General features: G+C 41.5%; 1 long non-coding RNA gene across 1 annotated transcript; it reads left to right on the forward strand.

The window, feature by feature from the left end:
• Positions 1 to 314: 314 nt before the first annotated feature.
• Positions 315 to 23,819, forward strand: LOC142428053 (uncharacterized). Its single transcript, XR_012780133.1, has 3 exons — positions 315 to 370; positions 3,345 to 3,471; positions 23,555 to 23,819. It is a non-coding gene; the product is annotated as an uncharacterized LOC142428053 (long non-coding RNA).
• Positions 23,820 to 25,253: the final 1,434 nt, after the last annotated feature.

Consider the following 25,253-nt stretch of genomic DNA (forward strand, 5'->3'; position numbering starts at 1 on the left):
TGTCTGAAGGTTATGAGTTTTAGATTTTATTGCTCATGATAAAATCATTTTTCCATCACTCAGTAAGGGCACAGTTAACAGTATTGAGGACTTTGTGCAATAAGAGGAAGGGAATTGTTATAGCTTTTGGACCTACAGATTATGTGTTATTCACATTGTATTCTCCCATCAACTTGCAGATTGTGTATCACCAGCAGCGGCGTACAGGAAGGAGGAAGAAGTTCCTGATTTTGGTATTATTATTTCTGGGATGTCCTCATAAGAGATTGAAATTTGTGAACATCTTTATTGCTGATCCAGATAAGACAAACTTAGAGTATCCCAGTTGCTGGCAGTGTTCTAAGGACCGAAGAAAATGACCAAGGCCCAGGTGATTCTGATGTGTTTTATCCTTTTCTATATTTCATACTGGGTTAGTGGAAACCTGCATAATACAGATCCAGTTCATTGGAAAAGTGGAAATTTGAAATTGTAGACGTTAGAGATAAACTTGAACTCTGATTTCAGCATTGGGCTTGAGATTAGGAATAGATAGATCATAGGATTAAAACTAAACTATTGACATTGAACATAATGCGTCTCTGAAGATTCTTGGGATCACGTTATCATCTAAATCATTATTCTATGGCCAAACTATGGCAGTCATTCAAATTATAGGCTATGCCTAGTTTTTAAGGGGAAATAAGATCATTTCTTTAGAAGTGTCTGTATTCCATGGGATTTTTGTTTGACTAAGTTTCTTTAATGCTTCTTTCTGAAGGTGATGTGTTACATAATCTCCCAAAGAGCCGCATTTTCATTAATGAATCTAAAATTGAAAACCCAAATTTTTAACCTCAGCCAATAGTGGTTCAAAAATGATTGACATCTTCTCCCCTCCTCTAACTATAGATGCAGGAGAGAGAATCAACCATCAACGTCAGGTCGGATTCATATGAGGCAGAGCTTAAGCATACCTGTACTCTCCATACTTTTCCAGTGATGGCACCAGTTATTGTTCCCACAGTCCTCTCCTACTGTGCTCATTAACTTTTTGCAGTGGCCCTGTGCAAATGTACAGTCCAGAGCCACAGGTACAAGTTTTATTAAGTAACAGCATATAATTTGGTATCAGAATGAATAGGCTGCACATTGGGATTCATATTAAAGAGCCATATAGAAAATTTTGCTCTTCTTCAGGGCAGGCTTGTTTTTTCGGTCCCTCAGACATTTTACCCACGGAGGCAGGCTCATTTCATAGTTCCATCTGTCTAGCCTTCTCTCATCTCCTTGGGGGATATCCTCCTCTTGATCTTGCCTGCCTGCCCCACTATCTTGGCTGAAAAGTCCTTTCTGGACCTGTAACCATTGACTCTGTCACTGTGTCCCTTCTGCCCTGGTCATTATCTCCATCAGTCTAGCTCTTGAACCATGAATATTAACGTTCATTTTGCAGAACCAGCAGTAGATGAGTGAGTGCCTATGAGATAGAGGTTCACGGTGTTCCATGATTTACTTTGTAGCATCTCACAAAGCTAAATATTCATCAAGTAAACAAATACCTCGTCAAGATGTGGATTCTGGTGAGTCCCTAATCTGTATAGAGGTCAGGGATCAATCTGTACGGTTCTCCTCATTCATGTGTTTGCAAAGGCTGATGAACCAGATCATCAGGGCAGACAACAGTCCACTGCCTCACAAAGTGAAGTTGTTGAATCTGGTCAGATAATAAGTTGCAGGGGATGAGGAACCCAAATGGGAAAGTCATACCGCAAGCTGTTGACTCATGGAGTAGGGGAAGTTCTCAAGTCAGGTCACACAGTGGGTTCACAGGTGTTCAAGGAAATGGCTCATGCATTTCTTGAAATTGGCAAATCCCTAATCCATGGGATCAATGTGAACTATGTGGCTTCAGGGTCTAACAAAGCCAAATCAACAAACCAATGTCTCACTGTCTCTTCTCATACCATGCGTGCAGGCAGTTCTCTCTCTCTCCCTCTTGATATGATGGCTTCTTGGGTCAACCTAGCACCTTCCCTGCCTAGGCAAGGTTAGGAGGGCTCCAGAGGTCCACCCAACAAAACTACGAAGACCCCTTGGAGAGCATGTGGTGGAAGATGGCAGTTGCAAGAGGACCTTGCAATTAAAGTTAAGGCAATCTGGTCTGAAAGTGGCTGCGAAGAATTTGTCCTAAGGTTGTCATGAGGAGCTTGTCCTAAGGTGACATTTAAGAGCTTAGAAAGTTGTACTGCATCCAGGAAGGGAGATATTGCCTATGAACATTTTGATCTTGGTTCTCAGTTATATCTTTTTGTTCCTGAACCCGAGTTTTACCTTGTTCATTAATAGACCACTTTAATCTGTTGAGTTTTGTGTGACCGTAGCAACAGATTATCAATGAGACATAGAGTGCTGTGGGAGGAATGACTTGATTAAGAGTTAACAAAAATGTGGAGAGTTGAGGTATGTTTGACCTCCCCCATCTGAACTCTTCCTGATAATTGTTGACACTGATACTGCTAGAAGTCCTAATTCCATTTGATAATAAACAGGTGTTTATCTACTTTGTGCAAGTATAAATCTTGGCTATTTCTAGCTCATTCAGATAGTTTCACTGGACCTCAAAGTTCTAATGTTATGAGTGGGTGCATTATTATAGAGCACGGGAGTCCGCTATACTCGAACAGTGATTCTCAGGAACGACATTGCAATTGTGGCAAATATTAAAGACTGACCAGTGTGGCACGGGGTTCCTCAACCTATGTCAGGACTGAGAAAGTGAATGTATTTTCCAATGGGTATATGTACTGGAGTTTACAGATCTTTCCATAGGCGTGCACGTCATGCAGTTAGCGTGTACATAGTCAGTGGGTACTATCATCAGCGGGTAACATAATAAGCAGGATGGTGAGTCACCCTGTTGACCTAGTGCTAGCTGATTTCAATCCCACCCTGAGCCCTCCCCAGGTATTTGTGACATTTATGGTGGCTTAGCTATGGAACCTGATTTCTCTGATCTACAAATAACCTTCAGGCACAGTGAAGTAGCCAGGCACGGAAACTGTTCATCTACTATGGTAATTCCTTTAACACTGCTCCTTAATGGAGAGCTATATGAATGTGTATTTGAAAACATTTCTTAGAACAGTGGGGACCTTTCTGGAAATAGGGCTCGTGTTCTGTCCTCATAATTGCGAATGTAGAAATAAGGTCAAATACTTTTTACCAAGTCCTCAGTTTTCCACACATTATGGAATGCACTGTCACAATAGTTTTTCTTACTGTTTTGCTTTCTTTACTGTAAGATATATTTTTAAAATCTTCAAGTATAAAATACGCCATTAAATCGACTCCTCTTTCTACAGGAATCACTGACATTCAACGATGTGGCTGTAAAGTTCACCTGGGAGGAATGGCAGCTCCTGAACCCTGCTCAGAAGACCCTATATCAGGATGTGATGTTGGAGAACTATCACAACCTGGTTTCCATTGGTGAGGAGAATTCTCAAGTCATTGACCTCGTCATTGGCGTTTCCTGTCTTATGTGTTAAAATTTTTGCAGTGTCTGTGGTGTTCTCAAAGAGGTAGATTCTCATTGCATCCTCTGGTCTTAAGTTAGTGGGTTGGGTCTTCTGCCCTTGAGAGAACACTTTGTTCCTTTGAACATTATTTTCCTAGAAATACAACATTCTGCAGGCTTTACAAACTTTAGGTTAATTTTGGTGTGTCTAAGATTGTGCAATTTCTCATGAACAGGTTATCTAGTTGTCACCCCAGAATCTGTCTCTCAATTGTAACAAGGAGAACTGTGGTCGGTATTAGAAACAAGCTATAGTGGAATTTTATCAGGTGTATAGTCAAAATACCTTAAGGGTAATAGGCTGGGGGTATTGATTCAACGGGCAGAGGGCCTCACATCCATGATAGATGTTGGAAAATGCATAAAAGTCTGTGCTTCTTTGAATGTGAGCACTCACTTTTCCTAGCAGTTGAGAAAAGTACCCCTGTAGCTCTAAATGAGATTAAATTTCCATTTATTTGATTTATACTATTGTATGTTTGCTTCCATAATTTTCTTTCTTTAAGATTCTCAAAACTTTCCCTCTCTTATATGCGTCTCTCTTATTTTGAATATCCATCTTGCAAGCCTCTCTCCAAACAGATGGAGCACCATCTTGGATGTTCAACTCGAACCATAAATGGGCCTCCTTTGTGCTTTCTTAGCTCCCCACCTTGGAGTTTCTCTAAAGATTTTGGTGCCCATTTTCTCATTTGTTCTCCTATTCCTTTAAAGTTTTCTTCATTCTGGTGAAATAAGTTCTTTCTATTTTCTTTTAGAGACGGTCAAATTGCCTTGTCTGTTGGAATTCTTTAACAGACATGTTTCTCCATAGTTTGCTCCTTTTGGTGAAACACATTTATGACTTCAGTTATTTTCAGGTATCTAAAGTCACCTTCCTAGCAAGAAATTGTTATCAGCTTAGCATATAATTTTGCACCGCACCTTCAATTTTTTTCTACCTGTAAGATTTTGTTTTGTTTTTCTTAGAAAAGTACAAATACTTTAATTCTAAGTGACCTGCTCTGCTTAGGACCCACCCAAGAGACGTTCAAAGTGAAATCCAATTGTTCACACTTCATCTAGTATCACACAGGCCGCTTTCCAATGTGTGCACACGCGCATACACATGGGAGGAAGGAGGGGACGGGTTGGGAGTGCAGGCACAATGGACTTTGACCACAGGATGAAAAACGCTTCAGAAACCAGACCTGTCAGACAGCTAAGTACAAAACTGCCTAAAATAGCAGGGCTACTTTTCCCAGACGGCCTGCATACAACCTGACGAAGATGACTTGGATTTGTTTCCCTTCAGTCAGTTTGGAGCTGTGGCCGAAGATGCTGCCTCTGGAAAGCTGAGTGCGCTGCTGAGGCAGACCCGGAGTCTGCCTGGGACTGGGAAGCACAGGCTCACTGGGGGCCACTGCAGGTTCCTCACCGCCACTGTCAGAAAGCTCCTGTCTGGCTCTTCCAACAGCTTCCTGGAGAGGATTTCAGGATGGCTTCCGTGCTCCTCTGTCAGTGCAGTTCTGCAGCAGTCCCAACAGCTGTCTTCGTTGTACTGAATCAGGAACTTCTGGCACGTTCTAATTGTTCCTGTGGCAGGAGGGAGATGAGCGCAGGACTGAGGGTTGGGGGTCCAGGGGCCGGGCCGGATTGGCTCACCTGTGCTTGAATCGCACCATGGCCGCCTGCGTCATGTAAGATTTTTTTTTAAGTTGCCTGTTCCTCCAATAACTTTGTAAGTGGAAAGGGCATTTTTAACATCCTGTATTCTTGGATTTTTCCTTAAGCGTATGTCTGCTTTATATTCTTTACTATGCAGTGTGCCTTCTTTAGGCCCACCCCTTCTTAACAGGTCCTCAACCCAAAAGATGACCTTTGCTGCTTCTAAAGAACATTTTTGCAGGACATTCCAACAGAATTTTTTACTGTAATTCAAACAATGCATAGAATAATCAATATCATTCTCTTTTCTTTTTTGTCTTTGAAGTATCCTTTTGATTTCTAAATGTATGATTTCTTTTGTGTCATCCCAGAACTCATCTGGTCTCAGTCATTAGTCTTCAGTCATCAGTCTTTTATTACTCCAGTTTATTCTTTACATAGTCTCTCAGCTCTGTGATCTAGGTATTTTGGTTAGCTTCTACTTGGATTTGAGCAATTGATGGTCTGTTCCACAGTTAACCCCTGGACATGTTTTGACTAATGAGCTTCTCCACCATTTCTTTCTAGGGATGTGGTTGATTTGATTTTCATGTGTTCCATTCAGAAATATCCATATGTATAGTTTCCATTTCTGTTGTTTAATAAGAAATTTGGTATGAATTCATCATTCATCTCACATTTTTATTGCTAAACTTGCATATCCTTTCTGTCATGGAGGTCACATTTCCCACCTACTGACAATTTCCCCAAATGTTACGTTCATCAGTGTACATGATTGTATGATTGATCAATATCAGGCTATAAAAGTCATGTAAAATTTTCAATATATATGTTTAATCTTTTTTGGGGGAGCTCTTACAGATATAACATTTCATAGTTCAATCACTGTACAATTGCTACCACAGTTTCAAAACATTTTCCTCTTGACTTCCTTTCTATCTGCTCTCCTTTATCCCTTCCCTTCCCCACCCTCAATTTCTTTATTGTGGAAAAGAGAACCTGGATTAAAGCAGCCTTATCTCTTTACTCCTGACTTCAGGGCTTGGAAGACCAGTACTAGTGTTAGAAGAAAACCTCCACAAGTCCCAAGGATAAAGCTAGAGCTGAAATGCACAATTTCCAGATAGAATTTTTTCCACAACTGCCCTCCAGTAAGATGTTAGTATACAGCTTCTACAGGTGCCTCACTTCTTGCTACTCAGCTAAAAGATGCCTAGCTTAAAAAGCAATCAGGTTCCCTTTGATGCTATCACTCAAGGAGTCAAGTATCCCTTTGTCTCTTAAATGCCCTCTGGATGGGTCCTATGGGAGGGTTGTATAATTGAAGGGCAGAAATAAAAAGGCTTTATATTCTTTCACCAATTTATACAGTCTCAGGGCTTGCAATCTCCCTCCCCCACCCCTCCGCTCCTTCCCCAGCACACACACACACACACACACACACACACACACACAGACACCTACCTACCTAACAAGGTAGGTAGGACTTTTACCCTGGGGGGTCCCTGAAATAATTGGGTGAGCAACTGAAAACCATTTGTGAGGGCAGGTGAATTGAAGTACTCTCTCCTCAGTGGGGAGAACAAGAACAACATGTCTGCTCTTGTAGTTAAAATTGCTGGCAGATAGTAATAAGCCATGTGCTTGTATGAGGTATCATTAAGATATTACTATAATGAGAGGATATTGTGAGGATAATTTTTAATTAGGAGAATGTGACTTGGATTCTTCTCCAATTTACAAATGTGAATTCCTCCCTCCACCCAAATGCCTGGCCTTGCAATCTTCTTTAATTCTGAGAATAAGCAATTAGGCTGTGTCCTCTCTTCTAGGTCCTCAGTTTCCCACAGCCTAATACTTACCATGAAGTGTTCTAAAAGAATGCAGGATATTCCCATGTTCACACTATTCCGTTCTGTTGTGTCCGTGCCTTCTGAAGGCTTGCATGGCTCGCTACTATATAAACTCACTGTTAAATGACCTCGCTGTCTCATTCCGGGATTGGAGATGAGGCCACTCTTCCCCGTTTTGCTGTCTGCTTTATCTTCCTTAATTGCACACACTATTCCTAAGGGCCCATTTGAGTGTGGGGCTGGATCCCCCACGGTTTACGTTTGCTTAAACAGTTGGTGTACCAATCTAAATAGCACTTATAACTGGTCTTACTTGCAGGCATATGAATATTAACCTTCCACTGACAGAATTATTCTTTAGCGAAGATATTACCATGTACTGTTTGATGATGGATACGATGCCAGGCTTCTTTCATTTGTCATTCTTAGCCTTATAAACCACGTGATTATGTAATTATAAGTAGACAATACCAGTCTATTTAAGTTTAATAATCATACACAATCGATTTTTAAACATTCCATTTTGTTTTGAAAACTTGCAGATTTTTGTTGATAATACTTCATATATTCCATCTCCACATTCTTAGAATATGTGTGCAGCTATTTTTTCTCATTTTCAGTCAAGTTTTCCTCCATTCACGTCATTACTGTTGACTTTACTTTGAGGATTTAGTACTTCGTCAGTGTTATTTCCTTGTCATTAAACCTAAGGGGTTCATGTTCCAGAAGTAGATCCCCAGGTCTTCCTCCCAGTCCTTGTTTCTGCAGATTCCACTAAGACCTGTCTACCATGGCTGATCCTGCTTCTATTATTTGAAATACTGGGTGGCATTGCTTTTGGCATCACAGTAACGTGCAAGCCACCGCAGGACAACACTGAAAGATGAGTGGTGTAAACTAGAATATAGGCTCTATAAACATAAAGCATATGTTTCTGTACCACAATACCTTTCATATATACTTCTAAAAATGCTTTTCCCCCAAGTAGAACATTCTGCAATGTTCACATTTCCAACTTTATGTAGTACTCAGTTGTCTTTCAGTAAAGCTTGATGAATAGAATACATGTAACCCCTACCGGCTGGAATTAGCAAGCCTTATCCGACCTGTGGTCTATTGTTCTCAATGTCTTCCTTCTATTACATTTGTTGTTCATTTTCATATACCTCTTTAAGCAAATGCCAAATCTGTGTTCACTCATCCTTTCATATCCAACCAGAGTTCTACAATAACTATTTTTACCATTTGGATTATTTACACGCTTGTATTTCTTCCAATGAGCAATAAACATCAAGCATAGTGTTTTATTTATATTCATATAAGAGGGTTGTCACTAAAGATCTACTTCGTATCGATGCATATTTTAAGGAGTCCATTGTAAGTCAAGATTTTGAAAAGAATCAATGTTCTGTTCTTTTATAGAAATCCAGAAAGATGCCGACCATTTGCTTGAACACATGCAATGTGAAAGATACATGGACAGAATGGAACAATAGTATACATTTAATACATTGGAAAGTACTGTTTATCAGCGCAGAAATTATTTTCTTCCAAAGGAAACGTATGAGTTGTTTGGATTACATGGAAAAATAGTAAAATCAGATTTAATCATTCTGAAATTAAATCAGAACAGAAGCAACAAAACACAGAAGTCAGTTGTGCTCAAGGAAGATGAGGACAATTTCCTCCACACTGAGCAGGAGCAATTTTGTACTGAAATGAAATTCTCTGAGTGTGAACAATCCAGGATCTCGAAGTCACAGCATCAGGAATCTGATCAAATTGAGAAACCGCACACTGGTGATAAATGTGGGACGACCTTCATTGAGGAGTCTTTGCTCTATGAATGCCAGCTCATTCATATACTAGATAAGACCTGTCAGTGTGGGCAAAAATACAATAATGTGTTCCAACTCAATGAACATTATCAAAAATCTCACGAAGGACAAAAGCTTTATAAATGCTTGGATTGTGGCAAAACTTATCACAGTAAGTCATACCTCAAGGGATGTTGTGAAACTCATGTGGCAGGGATGCCCTACATATGCAGTGAATGTGGGAAGGACTTCACCATGAAGAGTGATCTCACTGTTCATCAGCAAACTCATACTGAAGAAAAACCCCATGTATGTGGTGAATGTGGCAAAGGCTTCATTCAGAAAATACAACTCAAAACTCATCTACTAACTCATACTGGAGATAAACCCAATATATGTAATGAATGTGGCAAAACCTTTATCAGGAAGAATGCTCTCACTGTTCATCAGCAAACTCATACTGGAGAGAAACCCCATGTATGTCGTGAATATGGAAAAGCCTCTACCAGGAAGTCTTTTCTCACCGTTCATCAGAGAGCTCATACTAGAGAGAAACCCCATATATGTGGTGAATGTGGCAAAGGCTTCACTCATAAAGTAAATCTGAAAACTCATCCACGAAATCATACTGGAGAGAAACCCCGTGCATGTGATGAATGTGGCAAAGCCTTTTTTTGGAAAACTGCTCTCACTGTTCATCAGCAAAGTCATAGTGGGGAGAAACCCCATGTATGTGGTGAATGTGGAAAAGTCTTTATTCAGAAAATCACTCTCACTTATCTTCAGCAAACTCATACTGGAGAGAAACCCCATATATGTGATAAATGTGGCAAAGGGTTTACCAGGAAGACTTCATTCACTATTCATCAGCAAACTCATACTGGAGAGAAACCCCATGTATGTGGTGAATGTGGAAAAGCCTTTATTCAGAAAATCGCTCTCACTTATCATCAGTGAACTCATACTGGAGAGAAACCCCATGTATGTGGTGAAAGTGGAAAAGCCTTTATTGGAAAGACTGCTTTCACTGTTTATCAGCGAACTCATACTGGAGAGAAACCCATGTATGTGATGAATGTGGAAAAGGTTTTCTCAGGAAGTACATGCTCCCTGTTCATCAGGAAACTCACCAGAGAGAATCCCCATGTATGTGGTGAAAGTGGGAAAGCCTTTATTGGAAAGACTGCTTTCACTGTTTATCAGCGAACTCATACTGGAGAGAAACCCATGTATGTGATGAATGTGGAAAAGGTTTTCTCAGGAAGTACATGCTCCCTGTTCATCAGGAAACTCACCAGAGAGAAACCCCATGTATGTGATGAATGTGGCAAAGTTTTTATCAGGAAGAAGGACCTCAGTGTTCTTCCGGGAATTCTTCCTGGAGAGAAACCTCATGTACGTTAGTGAATCTGGCAAAAGCTTCATTCGGAAAGGAGGTCTCAAAATTCATCTATGAGTTTACACAGGAGCTAATCCCTATGTATGTGGTGAATGTGGAAAAACGCCTTTATCTGGTACAGTGAGCTAACTGAGCATCAGCAAACTCATACTCCAGAGAAACCCCATGTATGTGGTGAACGTGGAAAAGCCTTTCTCAGGAAGAATGCGCTCATTGTTCATCACGAACTCATCCTGGAGAGAGAGAAATCCCATATATGTAGTGAATGGGACAAAGGCTTCATTCAGAAAGCACATCTCAAAACTCATCTATGAATTCATACCGGAGGAAAACTTTTCATGTGATGAATGCAGTAAAGCTTTCAGCCAGAAGTGGTGTCTTAAGCACATCAGAGATTTCACAAAGGAGAGAATCCCTTTGCATGAACTAAATGTGGAAAATTTTATTTCCTAATTTTCATTAGTTCAATGATAGATTCACTTGCCACTATTCTCGATCCATTTTCTGTCCCTACTATATTTCCGGTTGTTGTCTACAAAGTGATAGTACACAATTCTAGGCTGAGACTATGAAGCAACGTTCTAGACAGCCTGCCTTCACAAAGGCTGGTTAAGTACATGTTGAATGTGTCCTACCAGCACAGTTGTACTCAGAGGGATCAGTGAAGGGAGTTTTGTTGGTCACTTAGATCATTAAATATACTTTCATCTCAAGTCTGACAATTGGGAACTTGAGACCAACATATTAATAGGCTGATCCAGACAGGCAGAAATAAGGAAGCAGAACCAAAGTTACAAGAGGATAAGACTACAAGAAGCATTCTGGAGACTACATTGATCCCCTGTGGTGTATCCCAGTGTCACATCACCTTGGCTTCAAGATCTCATGGGATATTTGTGAAACTGGGTATCAACAACATGAAAAGTTGACTCTTCCATCACTTTGGACTTCACATGGCTTCCTTGAAACCAGAAATACACAGTTCTTTTTTTTTTTTAACGTTTTATTAGGGGCTCATACAACTCTTATCACAGTCCATACATATACATACATCAATTGTATAAAGCACATCTGTACATTCTTTGCCCTAATCATTTTCTTTTCTTTTTTTTTTCCTTTTCTTTTTTTACATTTTATTAGGGACTCATACAACTCTTATCACAATCCATACATATACATACATCAATTGTATAAAGCACATCCATACATTCCCTGCCCCAATCATTCTCAAAGCATTTACTCTCCACTTAAGCCCTTTGCATTAGGTCCTCTTTTTTTTCCCCTCCCTCCCCGCTCCCCCCCCTCATGTGCCCTTGGTAATTTATACATCGTTGTTTTGTCATATCTTGCTCTATCCGGAGTCTCCCTTCCCCCCCTTCTCTGCCGTCCCTCTCCCAGGGAGGAGGTCACATATGCATCCCTGTAATCAGTTCCCCCTTTCCAACCCACTCATCCTACACTCTCCCAGCATCACCCCTCACACCCTTGGTCCTGAAGGTAACATCCACCCTGGATTCCCTGTGCCTCTAGCCATCATATGTACCAGTGTACAACCTCTGCCCTATGCAGCCCTGCAAGGTAGAATTCAAATCATGGTAGTTGTGGGGAGGAAGCATCCAGTATCTGGGGGAAAGCTGTGTTCTTCATCGGTACTACCTCACACCCTGACTGACCCATCTCCTCTCCTAAACTCCTCTATGAGGGGATCTCCAGTGGCCGACACTTGGGCCTTGGGTCTCCACTCTGCACTTCCCCCTTCATTCAATATGGTATATATATACATATATATATATATAGATGTACACACACATACATATATATATTTTTTGTTGCATGATGCCTTATACCTGGTCCCTTGGGCACCTCGTGATCGCACTGGCTGGTGTGCTTCTTCCATGTGGGCTTTTTTGCTTCTGAGCTAGATGGCTGCTTGTTCACCTTCAAGCCTTTAGGACCCCAGACACTATCTCTTTTGATAGCCGGGAACCATCAGCTTTCTTCGCCACATTTGCTTATGCACGGAAATGAACAATCTCTTCCACCAAAACCACACCCACTGTGAGTGCATCTTTTCTGACTCATAGTAATCCTATCAGACTGGTTAGGACTGCTCGCTAGGCTTTCTCTGCCTATAATTATTTACAGAAATAGACAAGTTCATCTTACTCAGAGGGACCCCTTGTCTGGTTTGAATCCCTGGCCTTGTGGTGAGCAACCACATCTGATCCCACAGCACCACCATAGCCCTGTCTCTGCACCAACAGGCCCATAGTACAAGGTTTCTTAACTGTCACTTTTAGAAGCCAAGTCATGATATTTTCAATATTATTATATAGATATGAACTCGACTATGAATAAGGAAGGCCATAGAAAAAATGAGATGGCCTTTGACTTATGGTGTTGTAAAAGAATGATGAAAGTACTGTGGGGCAGACTGGTAATAAGATAAATAGGTCTGTTTTGAAGGGAGTACAGCCAGTGAGTGCTTTAGAATCAAGGATGGTGAGACCTTGTTTCATGGAAAGTTATCATTCCTGTCACTTCAAAAAGATATCAACCATGATAAAGTAGGACATCAATGAAGACCAAGGCCCTTGATGAGATAGATTGACACAATGGCTGTTTCAATGAGCTCAAAATATCCATTGCAATTATGATGCTGAGAGAGGCATTGAGAATAGGAACTGACTCTGTGGCACTTAACATAATAAAAAAGAAATCAAAATACACAACATTCTTCCCAGGTTAAATAACAGTGCTTGGGAAATCGTATGTGTTTTATGCAGGAAAACACACCTAACAAAGGGAAATATGTAACAGAATTCACTGTCTTTATCATTGCTCTTACGTTGAAGTTCACTGTGTCTTGGGTAATTATTGGTAGCACATGTCTACATATTTATAGAGCTTTAAGCATCCAAAGTTACATGGGCGCAGGATGGTTGTTAGAGACTCGTAAAGAAGTTTAACGTGAAAGAGAAGAACTGTCTGAATAGGATTTTCTTTTCTGAAATACTGATGGCAGAAAGTTAGCAGGTCTTTAACCAGGGGAGTCACTGGATGGTTCTGAACTGCCAACCTTTTGGCTCAAAGTTGAGCATTTAATCATTGTGCCACATACTTTTTTGGTCCAGGTTCTCCTGAGCATAACTTACATGCATCAACTTAATATTCTGAAGACGAACATTCCTGTTCATATTGTCCAGTGTTAAGACACCATATAGATTTCTTCAACATCAGTGCTACTGCTATTTTTTGCTCCTTGAGTATTCATTGTCGCATACGTAGAGTATGCTGTCCTATATATTGTGTGTTTTCTGTAGCAACCCTGGACAGTATCTGTAGTGTCAGAAACAGCTGCCACAATTGGGATAACTAAGAGTGACTCTAAGAAAGGTCAAATACCCTACCAGAAATATCAAAAGAATTGATGCACTTGGGTTATGGTGTTAGAGAATAATATTAACTGTATTGTGGGCTGCCTGAAGGACAAACAGGTCTGTCTTGGAATAAGCACATCTGGCTTCTTGGAAGCATTCAAGTCAGACGTTATCTCCTTCATTTGAACATGTCGGTAGGAGCACCACAACCCGGAGAATGGTCTTATGCTTGGTAAATTAGAGTCGGTGAAAAAGACAGTCTTTCCAGGAGCTGGATTGTCACAAAGTCTGCTATGGTGAGTCCAAACGGAGGAATCACTGTGAGCACAGTGCACTTCCGGGCAGTATCTATTCCTGTTGTACCTGGGATCTCTGCGAGTTGAAGCCAACTCAATAACAATTCAACATATTCAGTATTATTTAGATCATTCTAAGTTAAATTTATTACATAAACCTACACTTGTGAGTGTTCACTGGAATGAAAACACTGAACATCCATCTGATCGCTTGGAGAAAATTTGGAGCTCACTTGAGAAATTTTTCCTGCATTAATATTTTTATACTCACATTAGTGACATAGTGGTTATGTGTTGGGCTGAGATCTGCATACCAGTGCCCACTCCAAACAAGATAGACAGGGCTTTCTTCTCCGATAAGCAGTTAGAATCTCAGAAACCCACATGGGCGTCACTATAAATTATCAACAACTCAATGGCAGTCAGTTTGGGTTTTTTTAAAATAATATTTCTAACTGACAAAAAAACAGGACTAGTTATTTCCCTGAATTGTCAACAGATTGAACCGATAACTATTACTTTGAAGTCTGCCTTTCAATAAATGGTCAAATCGACAAAGCCCATTCCAATGAGAAGAAGGCAAGTTCAGATACATGAAGGTTCCCTAGAGTCTGTGCTTGGTGGTCCATAGAGAGGTGCTGACAAGGTGGGGAAACTACAGCTTTTGAGAGGAAAACATCGCTGACTTATCTCTTTCACGTCTCCTAAAACCATGACTTGATGTACTAAGTTTTGTGTTTGGGTTCACACCGAATTCCCATCTCTGTGTGTCTGGCACAGTAATACAGTGCTGTGTCCTCAGGATGCACGGAGCTCAGTTTTAAATAAGTTTTGCCCTTGGAGGTGTCCCTGGTGATGCTGACTAGGGATTGGAGAGCTGGATTATACTTTCTGCCCCCATCAGTATCTATTACACCAAACCTCTCCAGTCCCATTCCTGGAGCCTGGCAGATCCAGTGCACAGCATAGCTGGTTAAAGAGAATCCAGAGACAGCACAGGTGAGAGACAGGGTCTGTGAGGGCTTCCCCAGTCCAGAGCCTGACTCTTGTAGCTGCACCTGGGCCAGGACACCTGGGGATGAAGAGAAACAGAGTCCTGGGCTGCGATGCTGCCACCCTAGACTTCATGTAGGAGTGCCTGAAGCACTTACCTCCCGGAGTCACCACCAGAAAAGGAAGCCCACACACAATTCGTGTTCTTGTGGATAAGACTCGTCACACCCAGAAAATGCTCTCCGGGTGAAAAGGAATAGGACTTTCAGTACATGCGCGCTGCTGTTTCACGGGGCTGGTATTTGCATGTGGGAGGTGCACTTGTATGTAAAGGTGGACAGGGCCGAATGGAGCCCAGAGCTCTGGCACTCAGATGAGAAACGCGATGCTGGTGGAGTCCTTGGGAGAACACAGTCCTATGAGGTCTTCACTCTACCAACCATATGCACATCTGTGCAGATTTCAAGTTCAGTGTAACTTTATGTGCATTCCCGTCGAAAGTACCCAAATGATCTATTGAAATTAAAGACCATCTCTATCCTCATGTTTGGAATCAAGACTGGGGTCACCTGAATCTTTCATCCATCTGAACACACAGGGAAACAAGTGTATGTCATCCCAAATTCTTCTTTCCCCTGTTTTATTTCACAGTATTTGGAAAGAAGTAAAAGGTACTTCAATGTTATATTCTCTATTTAGAGTTGGAATGAAAAGGTTTCCTAACATCAGGGTCATTTGTGAGGCTAAAAGAAACCACAAAAATAAAAAGAAATTCCATTTTCTTCCATGAATTAGTACCGGGTGGGTGTTGGGCTCAGTGTATTCAGAGAGCGCCCTGCTGACAGCATCCCATCACTTACAGGAGAGGTGTTCCCTGACCTCACACTGTCCTCCAACTTCTGTGGGTCCCACAGCAACATTTTTTCTGGCCCTAAGCTTTCACGCTATTGGTCAGGAGTGTTACCTGGCACTGTCTCCGCAGGTTTCCTGCCCTGGGCCGTAGAGTTACCATAGTGGTCAGCACAGCAGTTCTAGCCGACCCGGCACTGCAGTCCCTCATCCATGCTCCTGCCCTCACTTCTTTCTTCTCTTGGCCCAAAGCTGGTGGCTCTTAACATCCCTGCAGGTCCGCTTTCTCCCTGAGGTTAGTTTTATGTCTGGACTCACACTGACCCTCCCTCACTGTGAACAGCTTTGGAGGTAGAGAGTGCTACAACTTGCAGACAATCTGAATTCGGTACAGCGGAAGGAAGTATGATCTATAGACATAGATATTTATACAGATACGATATTGAGATGCATTCCACAATAAAATACTGATTAAGAGAGAGATTTGCCTGAAAGACAAGGGAGGTACGGAGCAGAGTTTAGCTTTCAGTCTTTCCACAGGAAGAGAAAGGCCCTTAAAGCAGGCTTCTATTGAAATAATTGAAGCAAGAAAGTAATAAAGTTATTTATTCCATGTTAAGGAGGAAATTGTCAAGTCAGAATTCTTTTTTATGGGTTTCTGTGATGTGTGTGATAGGAAATTTTACAGTTTTTGGCAATTGTTGAGCATAATGACAATCTAATGCCACTTAGTTATGCATGAGAAGAATGTTGAAAATATTATTTGATTGCCTGTACATGTACCATGAGAAAAAATAAGTTAAAAATGAAAGATAACTTTTTCCTTCATAATCAGAAACTGATGGAAAGTCTTACGGGAACAACACTTCAAAAAACTAGTGAAAATATTGAACTATAGAAGATTGTTATATAAGCCAGAAATATGAAATTAAAACTTGTTAGTAATGGAATAGTATTTAATATTTTAGTTATTTTCTTAGTTTTCCTCTAAAACCATTTTATTTGGTGCTAATAATATTATCAAGTCGTAGTTCAAGTGCATCAAACAGTATTGTATAATTGTTACCAAAATCAGTTTCAAAACACTCTCTTCCTTCTTGAACTCCTTGGCATCAGTTCCCTTTTATCCACGCCACCCCCTACTACAGGCCCCAGAATCCCTTATTGTCTTAGCTATGTCTATATGTTCATAAATTCCACGTTTCATCTAATGTAAAACAGAAAAACAAAGCAAAAATTCAATAATGTTAACCCCAATGCCAATATACATCTGAGATAAACCCCAGTAAGATTCGGAAATTGAGGAAGCAGGCAGTTCAAGTGCAGTCTGCTGTCCTTCCCCAGAGTCCATAACAGACCCAGGTGTGCTTAGGTCTTAGGACCAAATGTGTCAGTCTGGCTCCTGGAATGTGATGACCTTGCTCTCTGACTGCCTTTCCCAAGGCTTCTGGATCCAAATACACTCTTTATGAGCTGGCGTCCTACAGCATACCTCCTCTACCTTCTTCTGAACACATGCTAGCATTCCCCAACCTGACTGTTATTCACATTACACGGAATATACAAAACAACAACAACAAAACCATCTCACTGCCTTCCAGGAGATTCCACCTCCTAGCACAACCCTACTTCTCTATCTTTGCTGGTGAGGAGGGAACACTGTTGTTCAACTGCAGCACTGGCTGCTGAGTGAAACCACTGGCTGTGGGGACTGGAGCCCACTCCTGATGATGAGCTGCTTCGGTCTCTTCTCTGTGTGAGCAAACAACTGTTGCATCCAATGCCTGTGTGTAAGCTGTGCTTTTGCTGGTGACCTCAGGCATTGGTTTAACAGAAATACACTGTTAAGTCGTCCTTACACTACAAAAGAAGGGAAAAATACAGATGGAAGGAAGAATAAGGTTATTTTCACTAAGCTACCTTGTAAATTGAAGCACAGACAAAAATATATTTAAAAGGAAAACCATTAACATGTTAATAAAGATATTATAAATAATACCATCAGTGATGCGACAGAAAAAGATGGCATCATTAATCTAAAACACAATGTAGGCGATTCTATGGAGACCAAGGTAATGGGGAAAAAAGATCAATTCCTGACAATCGTATTAAATATGATTCAACCAAATACAGAAAACAAACTAATGGACATAAGCAACCAAAATAAGATTCAAATTGGAAACACAACATAACTCACTGGCACCAAGTGAATTCTGAATCATAGTGACTGTCTAGAGCAGAGTAGATCTGCTCCTTAGAGTTTTACGCACCGTAAAACTTTTTTTTAATTGAGAAATTGGCAATTTTTTATTAAGTAGATAACATTATATCAATGTTAGATTTCTTATTTAATTTGCAATATTAGTTTATTAAAATGAATTTTGAGATTATTCAAAATGAAAATGCTTTAAAACATTTGTTCCACAGCTACTATGTTTTAAAATGTTATTTCTTTCAAACAAAAACCCTTTTATTAGGACCTAATCCAGACATCTTCCCATCTATAGTTAAATCATATGAAGCAGTGTTGTACAATCAGAAAACATGTTCTTCCTTCTTGAACTCCTTTCTGTTACCTCCCCCACCTCTCTTGCTGAAGCTCCCATTACCCTTATTCTAGTTATTGACTCTGTAGAGTCACCCACCCTGTGCTTCATAAACTAAGAAACATATAAAATATATGAGAATCAAAAACGCTACCAACAATGACAAACATAGCAGAAATAAACCCCTAAATGTTTAAAAATAAACCCATAAAATGTTAAAACCCAGATTCAGCACAAAGTATATCAAAGGGGAGATCAAGTGAATGACAAGTTGCTAATCATCCAAGTCAGATGTGTCATTTTGATTTCCTACAGTCATCTCTCCAATACTCTCTGATCACCACCTTCTTCCATCCCTCAGTTACGGTGAGAGGGAATCACAGGAGGTGTATTCCCTGTGGAGATCCTGCACATGGATTTTGAACTTCCACTGTCCTCCGTGGCCTTCTGCATGCCAGAATCTCACAATTAAGCTCTGATATTATTTCCTCCTCTGCATTTGGATTACAATTATTATTTGGACTATAATTTACAATCTTGTGAATCTTTTTTTGAGCCTCATCTGTCTCCCATGGAGTGGCTGGTGATTCTGAACTGCTGACCTAGCACTTAGCATCCCAATGTGAAATCCACTATGCCATCAGGGATAGTGGTGTTGTAAATAACCTTTATTTGCATATGTATTTACTACTTATTTATTACACATTGTTTTTCTAATTGAAAAGCATGTAGCTGTAACTTAATTAGGAATGTTATATGTATTGAATTTTAAATGTTAAATAATTTTAACATTTTTAAAATTTTAAAATGGTATAATATGTGATTATATTAGGTAATTACACTTAGCTGACCAAAATTAATCTCAATATTCTGTACCTCACGCCATCAAAGATGTTGTTGGGTGTTTCTGAGTCACTTTTACTCATAATGTCTCACAGGAAATACGTAAACTTCCAAGTCCTGAACCATCCTCACTTGCTCTTAAGTTTGAGACCATGTTTGCAGCCACTGTGTCTGTGATTCTAACTGAGCGTTTTCCTCTGTTTTGTGGACACTCTACCAAACAGGATGTACTTTCTCTAGAAACCAGTTCCCCTTATCACAGGTTCAAAATACGTGAGAAGTCACGTTATTCTCAGTTCTAAAAACATTCTGCGATATGAGCCTGCAATGTCCTCCTCTTGTGATACATTTTCTATCTTTTGGAAATTAAAGTTTTCTTTCCAACATGTGTTCCCTTCCTTGGGACTTCAATGAGTAATCTTACAAAGGAGTCCTCGAACCAGACAGCTCATTCCTGTTCAGCTGTTCCCCTCTGTGCCTAGAACACTTGTTTCTGCATCAAGGGACACAGTGGGGAGAAAGCATCACGAAGGATATGTCACATGTTTAACCCCCAAAGTCACCTCAATTATTTTCTCAGACTTAGAGATTTTTAGTCAGTTACTACCCACAGTGCACAGGGAGCATGTCAGAGAGACCTCCAGAGTCCTAACCAGGGGCTGTAATAGATCAGTGAGCTCAGAGCAATTGAAATCGTGCTCTGCACTCATGAATGTGTACATGCCTGTATTTCATTGTCTACAGATTTTGAGTAACAGAGAGGATGAGAACGACCATGGTAATCTGTTTGCCGAGAAGAAAAATGGGTCATCCAGGAAGAGTATGAAGTTTCAGAGTCACTTTAATATTTTTTCCTCCATTCAAGCCTGCAGTGAGGAGAAACTCTGGGGGTGGGGTGGGAGGAGGAAAACTGTCCCTGGAGATGCTAAGATGTAAGAGAGGAAGCCCTAATTTCAACAGGAAATCTTCCCTGTCATTCACATGTGCCTGTCTAGGGCTGGGTGTGTGTGTCCTGTGGGACCTGTGAGCCCCCCGCTGCCCAATGTCTCCCCTGCAGGGGAGGTTTGTGTCTGGGCTCACACTGACTTCCCCTCACTGTGATCCTTGCACAGTAATACACAGCTGTGTCCTCAGCAGTCACGGAGCTCAGCTGCAGAGAAAACTGATTCTTCGATGTGTCTCTGGTGATAGAGAGTTGGCTTTGGAAGGACGGGTTATAATCTGTATCACCATCGTAATCTCTGTATCCCATCCACTGAGGTCTGGCAGATCCAGTTCCAATCATAACCAATGCTGGTGATGGAGAAACCAGAGACAGTACAGGTGAGGGACAGTTTCTCGGAGGGTTCCACCAATCCTGGACCCGACTCCTGAAGCTGCACCAGGGGCAGGATGCCTATAAATAAAGATAATTGGAATCCGTCCGTCACTTGCAGTCACAACCATCGCCATAGACTCCACACTGATCTCTGAGACCCTCACCTTGGGGAACTGTCATCAGGCACAGGAGAACACACAGCAATGGCATCTTTAGACCACAGCTGTGCTTTCCCAAGGGACCCACAGGCCTGTCCAAAGAGAACTGATAGCCTTCAGTGCCCAAGGCTGGGATTTCAACCTAGTGTCTGAAGAAGGATTTGCATAGGAGGGAACCCTGTGTTTATCAATAGAGGCTTTTTTGTTTCTTCTAAGTCCATTGTAGGGTAATTCTTTTGAACTCATTTGTGTGTTAGTCTGTAATAAGAGATCATTTTTCCTAAGAGGTGTGTGTGAATGGTCAAAGGGAAACCCAGCATTTCTGAGCCCAGTATTCTCTCCCTCCAGCCTTCATTGCTCCTGCCCTGACTGAGGCTCCCGTATGTCCTGTGTGTCGAGGACTGGACAGTACAGAGTTCCTTGAAACCATCAGGTCCACCCCAGAGTATCATCATTGGCCCACACTCTCCAAAACCCATTCCTTATTTAGACCCTGATGCTGTGAGGTAGCTAGAGGCAGAACTGAGGGCTGGCCCTCTACATGCCAAAGCCTCCCGCTGCCCTTACAGGAAGTTGGAAGCTGCTTAAGGCTAGAGGGCATGCTCACATTCAGGACTTTGGGAGAGGAAGCCGGTACACCTGGGTGGGACGCCATCTAGGCCAGGTGGGCTTAATTCAGCCAATGGGGTTAACCAGTATCATCGACCACGCCTCCCTTGAAAAAGCCAAAAACGTTGAGATCATGGCTCTCTCCCAGCGGCTACTACACGGTTCAGAGCAGCCTGGTTGTGGTCCGGTGCAGCAGCTGTGCCGTGTTATCTTGCTCCTGCTCTCGCTCTCTCTTTAGTTCAATTTACTCTAACACCTGAAAACGGTTTCTATCCTTTATAAAAATAAAATTCACTTTGATCACAAACTAGGCTTCGGTGTGAATTCTTTCTGGTGCAAACCCAAGGACTGAGGTATTTCTAACTCAAGGGATCTAAAAATGCCTCTTAATCAACCTCCTCAAAGTCCTTGGTAGTTTTTCTATGTGGGAATATATGTTTTAGAAGAATTAATGCCAGACATATTCCAAGGAGTTGGGGATTAATGATGCCTCAAATATTCAACTCTTCCAGGAAGCCATTCAGGGCTATTTTCCACCCTCTTCTCCCTTGATTATATCCTCTCATGTTTCTGGGCTCTGAAAATTACCGCAACGTCCAACAGAAACCCATGACCGTGGTTGAAATGGTTTACGTGCTGGTGGGTGCCCTTCAGTCCAAATTCTTAAGGTCAGGAAGCCGCATGCCAGATGCTGGCACCAGAGGTTGCCCTCCACTTCTGTCTCTGTATTTTATGACCTGCCGAGTCTGGCAGGATGTCTCTAGTAGATTTTGGCCACCTACTACTGTTAATCAGCCAGGGATTTCCCCACCTTGGGCCACGATCATCAGAAACCCACGGATCTTACAAGCAACGCACACACTATATCCCAGTGCAAGATGCCTAAGGAAAAGCTCAGTGTCAGTACAGTGATTCATGTCTCATAGTGTCTCGGTGTCAGTACAGTGATTCATGTGTCAGAGTGTCTCAGTGTCAGTACAGTGATTCATGTGTCCGAGTGTCTCAGTGTCAGTACAGTGATTGATGTGTCATAGTGTCTCGGTGTCAGTACAGTGATTCATGTGTCATAGTGTCTCGGTGTCAGTACAGTGATTCATGTGTCATAGTGTCTCGGTGTCAGTACAGTGATTCATGTGGCAGAGTGTCTCGGTGTCAGTACAGTGATTCATGTGGCAGAGTGTCTCGGTGTCAGTACAGTGATTCATGTGGCAGAGTGTCTCGGTGTCAGTACAGTGATTCATGTGTCATAATGTCTCGGGGAAGAAGTTGCCACCTAGAAAAGGTGGGCACTATTTCAAGGGTCATGAATCTGAGTAAAGAGATTATTCAGAGCAAGAAGTGGGAAACACTTGTTTAGTAGATAGGGCAAAGTAAGAATAAGATCCATAAACGATATTTCAGATCTTGAACCAAAATACACCAGCCTCAGACCCAAAAAGCACTCTGGGTTAAATGAGGTCCATTCAGATTCTCAAAATGTAGGAATGAGTGCAGACTGTTCTAAATGTCCCTTGCCCAGGGGACTCTGGCTCACCTGAAATGGGAGCATTTCCAACCAAAGTGTGCCTCTCTATTTGTCCTTTACGTGTGACCCCTTGATAACTGCTCAGGGATCTCAACCTTGAATTTATCACCAAAATTCATAGATCATCTCATTTGGAATATATATGTATAACATCATATATATAATGTTATTGACCAGGAACTCAGTAGCACTATCCCTAAATATATATATATTTTTAATTTTAACTCCCATCTAGATTATTTTCTCATTTATATACACCATCAGAAGGATTTTTCTCCATTCTCACAGTTGACAGCACTAAGTTACAGAATGATTGTTTGTATATCTGAACTAATATGTATTTTAACAACGCAGAAATCCAAGTACAAGGTGGTGGTCACTTGGATTTTTTGAACCAGATTTTGCTAAGGAGAATAAACAAAAGTTTTGCAAAAAATACTCATGAGGTTCACCAAAATCTAAGATTTCAAGCAAATGACATGATAATATTTTTCATTGGGAGTGCATTAGATTCATTCAGCTTGCACACACAGACTGGCATGGCTTTACTTGAACCTGGTCATTCTAGCACACGCAGCTCATGACATCTGTTGCTGGTGGTTGGCGGGACAATTTAAGGTTCACACTGTAATGGAGCTGCACACTAGTCCAGGTCACCTCCATCTCCGAATGTGGATGCCATGATTGTACAGTAAACAGGTATAAAACTTTGCAGATTAAAATTACAACTTTTTATTTTTGTTTTGTTGTCTGATTTTATAGCTAGGAAATAACATGGAGGAGAAGGTTTCATCCCAGAACCCATGGCGTGCCTGTTTGAAAATCTTAATGCATGGATGGTGACCCCTGTTTCAGGAAGGCACTTCCATCGGTCTGGCAAGCTGCCCTGGCTGGAGGCCTGGAATGCATCCAGGCCGAGAGGGAAGCATTTGTTCCAACACCTGGATCTCTCCTTTGGACTCAGCTCACAGCATTGTGCGTAGGTGAATGTTGAAATGGAAATAAAGTGACATTTAAATTATATTAATTATTGAATTACATTTATGTTTAAATTATAATTAAATACACCTACTTAAATTAATATGCTCCTATGAAATCTGACACGTGTCATTTGTAAACATTTGTGAGGGGGTGGGGCCAATGCAATCCACGGCACAAGGCAAACAGTAGATGAGGTTTGCTCAGTGAAAGCACCTCTCCTCACTCTACACAAGGTAGCACAATGCTCCAGGCCCTCAAATGTGTCCTCCGAAACCCATCGCCTCTTTGGTCCTGATTCCCTGTCAGTGTCTGTACTTGTTAAGGGGATTAAGATACAAGAGTTTTTGAAATACACAAGACAGCTCCGATGCCCAACTATGGCTTGAGGACACTGAGATGTGCTTGCTGGTTCATCCTGGACTGAGCTAACTTCTAGGAAATTCCAGCTGCCCTTGCCTCCCAATACCCTTACTGGGGACAGATTTGCATCATGGTTGAAAGATCCCCCATGTTTTCCTTGTGCCCTCTGTGTGTATCTGACTCCATATGTGTCCTTCTGCTCTTTGGAAATAGGAGACTGTTTCCTCCCCTTACAATGCAAAGTTTCTAATTCAGTGGTTGATACAAACCCTCACATCGAGAGAAGCTCCAAGGGAAACTGTAAGATGGAGACACTGACAGGCAGCCAGCTCTTAACCCCCCTCCAGCCTGTCTGCCAGAACTGAGTCCTGGCTGAGAGCCCTCAGCAATCCCTGAAGTCCAAACCTTCCTGTAGGGAGGTTTCTGTCCAGACGCTTACAGATTTACTTTACCCTGTCTCCATTATTGGAATAGAAGGTTGTGTTACCAACATTGAGGCTGTCCATTTGAAGATGCAGTATGTTCTTGGCATTACTTCTGACTGTCAATCAGCTACTCCCAGTGTATATGTAGGCTAGGGAATCACCATAAGGACCAGCAATTGTTACTCACTTCAGCCCCTACAGGGAACTGGCAGTGAAATCCGTGTCCTAACCGCTGGTGGCCAATCCACAAGTTGGGCAGGAGAATCCAGGGGTGCCCTAGTCTGCCTCAAGTCTCCCAGAGCCCACCAGCTGCACTGGAAACATGCAAACGCAAAGACATCCTGATGAGGAAAGCATCACACATTGTTTCTCTCTCTTGTTCACCACATTTTCTTTTCCTTTTTAATACTGCAACAAGCGAAGCTCACTCAGATCAGCAGTTCCAGTGGGACTTATGCAGAATCACGCCGTTCCGGTGAATTGGGGGAGCTGGGCATCCTACGGCTGTTGAGGCTGTATTCTCTCCTGTAGCTGAAGGACTGGGCTAGGCTGGATGTCATTAGCAGAGTAACATGCCATTGTGCGTGTCTTTTATTGTAAATATACCTGAGCGGCAGATATGAATGTCCCAGGGGAACTAGCTGTCAAATAATAGTTGGGAAAATATAATTTCTTATCATGCCAGTATACTATAT

The sequence above is a fragment of the Tenrec ecaudatus genome, chromosome 15 (genome assembly GCF_050624435.1).
Source record: "Tenrec ecaudatus isolate mTenEca1 chromosome 15, mTenEca1.hap1, whole genome shotgun sequence".
Lineage (NCBI taxonomy): Eukaryota > Metazoa > Chordata > Mammalia > Afrosoricida > Tenrecidae > Tenrec > Tenrec ecaudatus.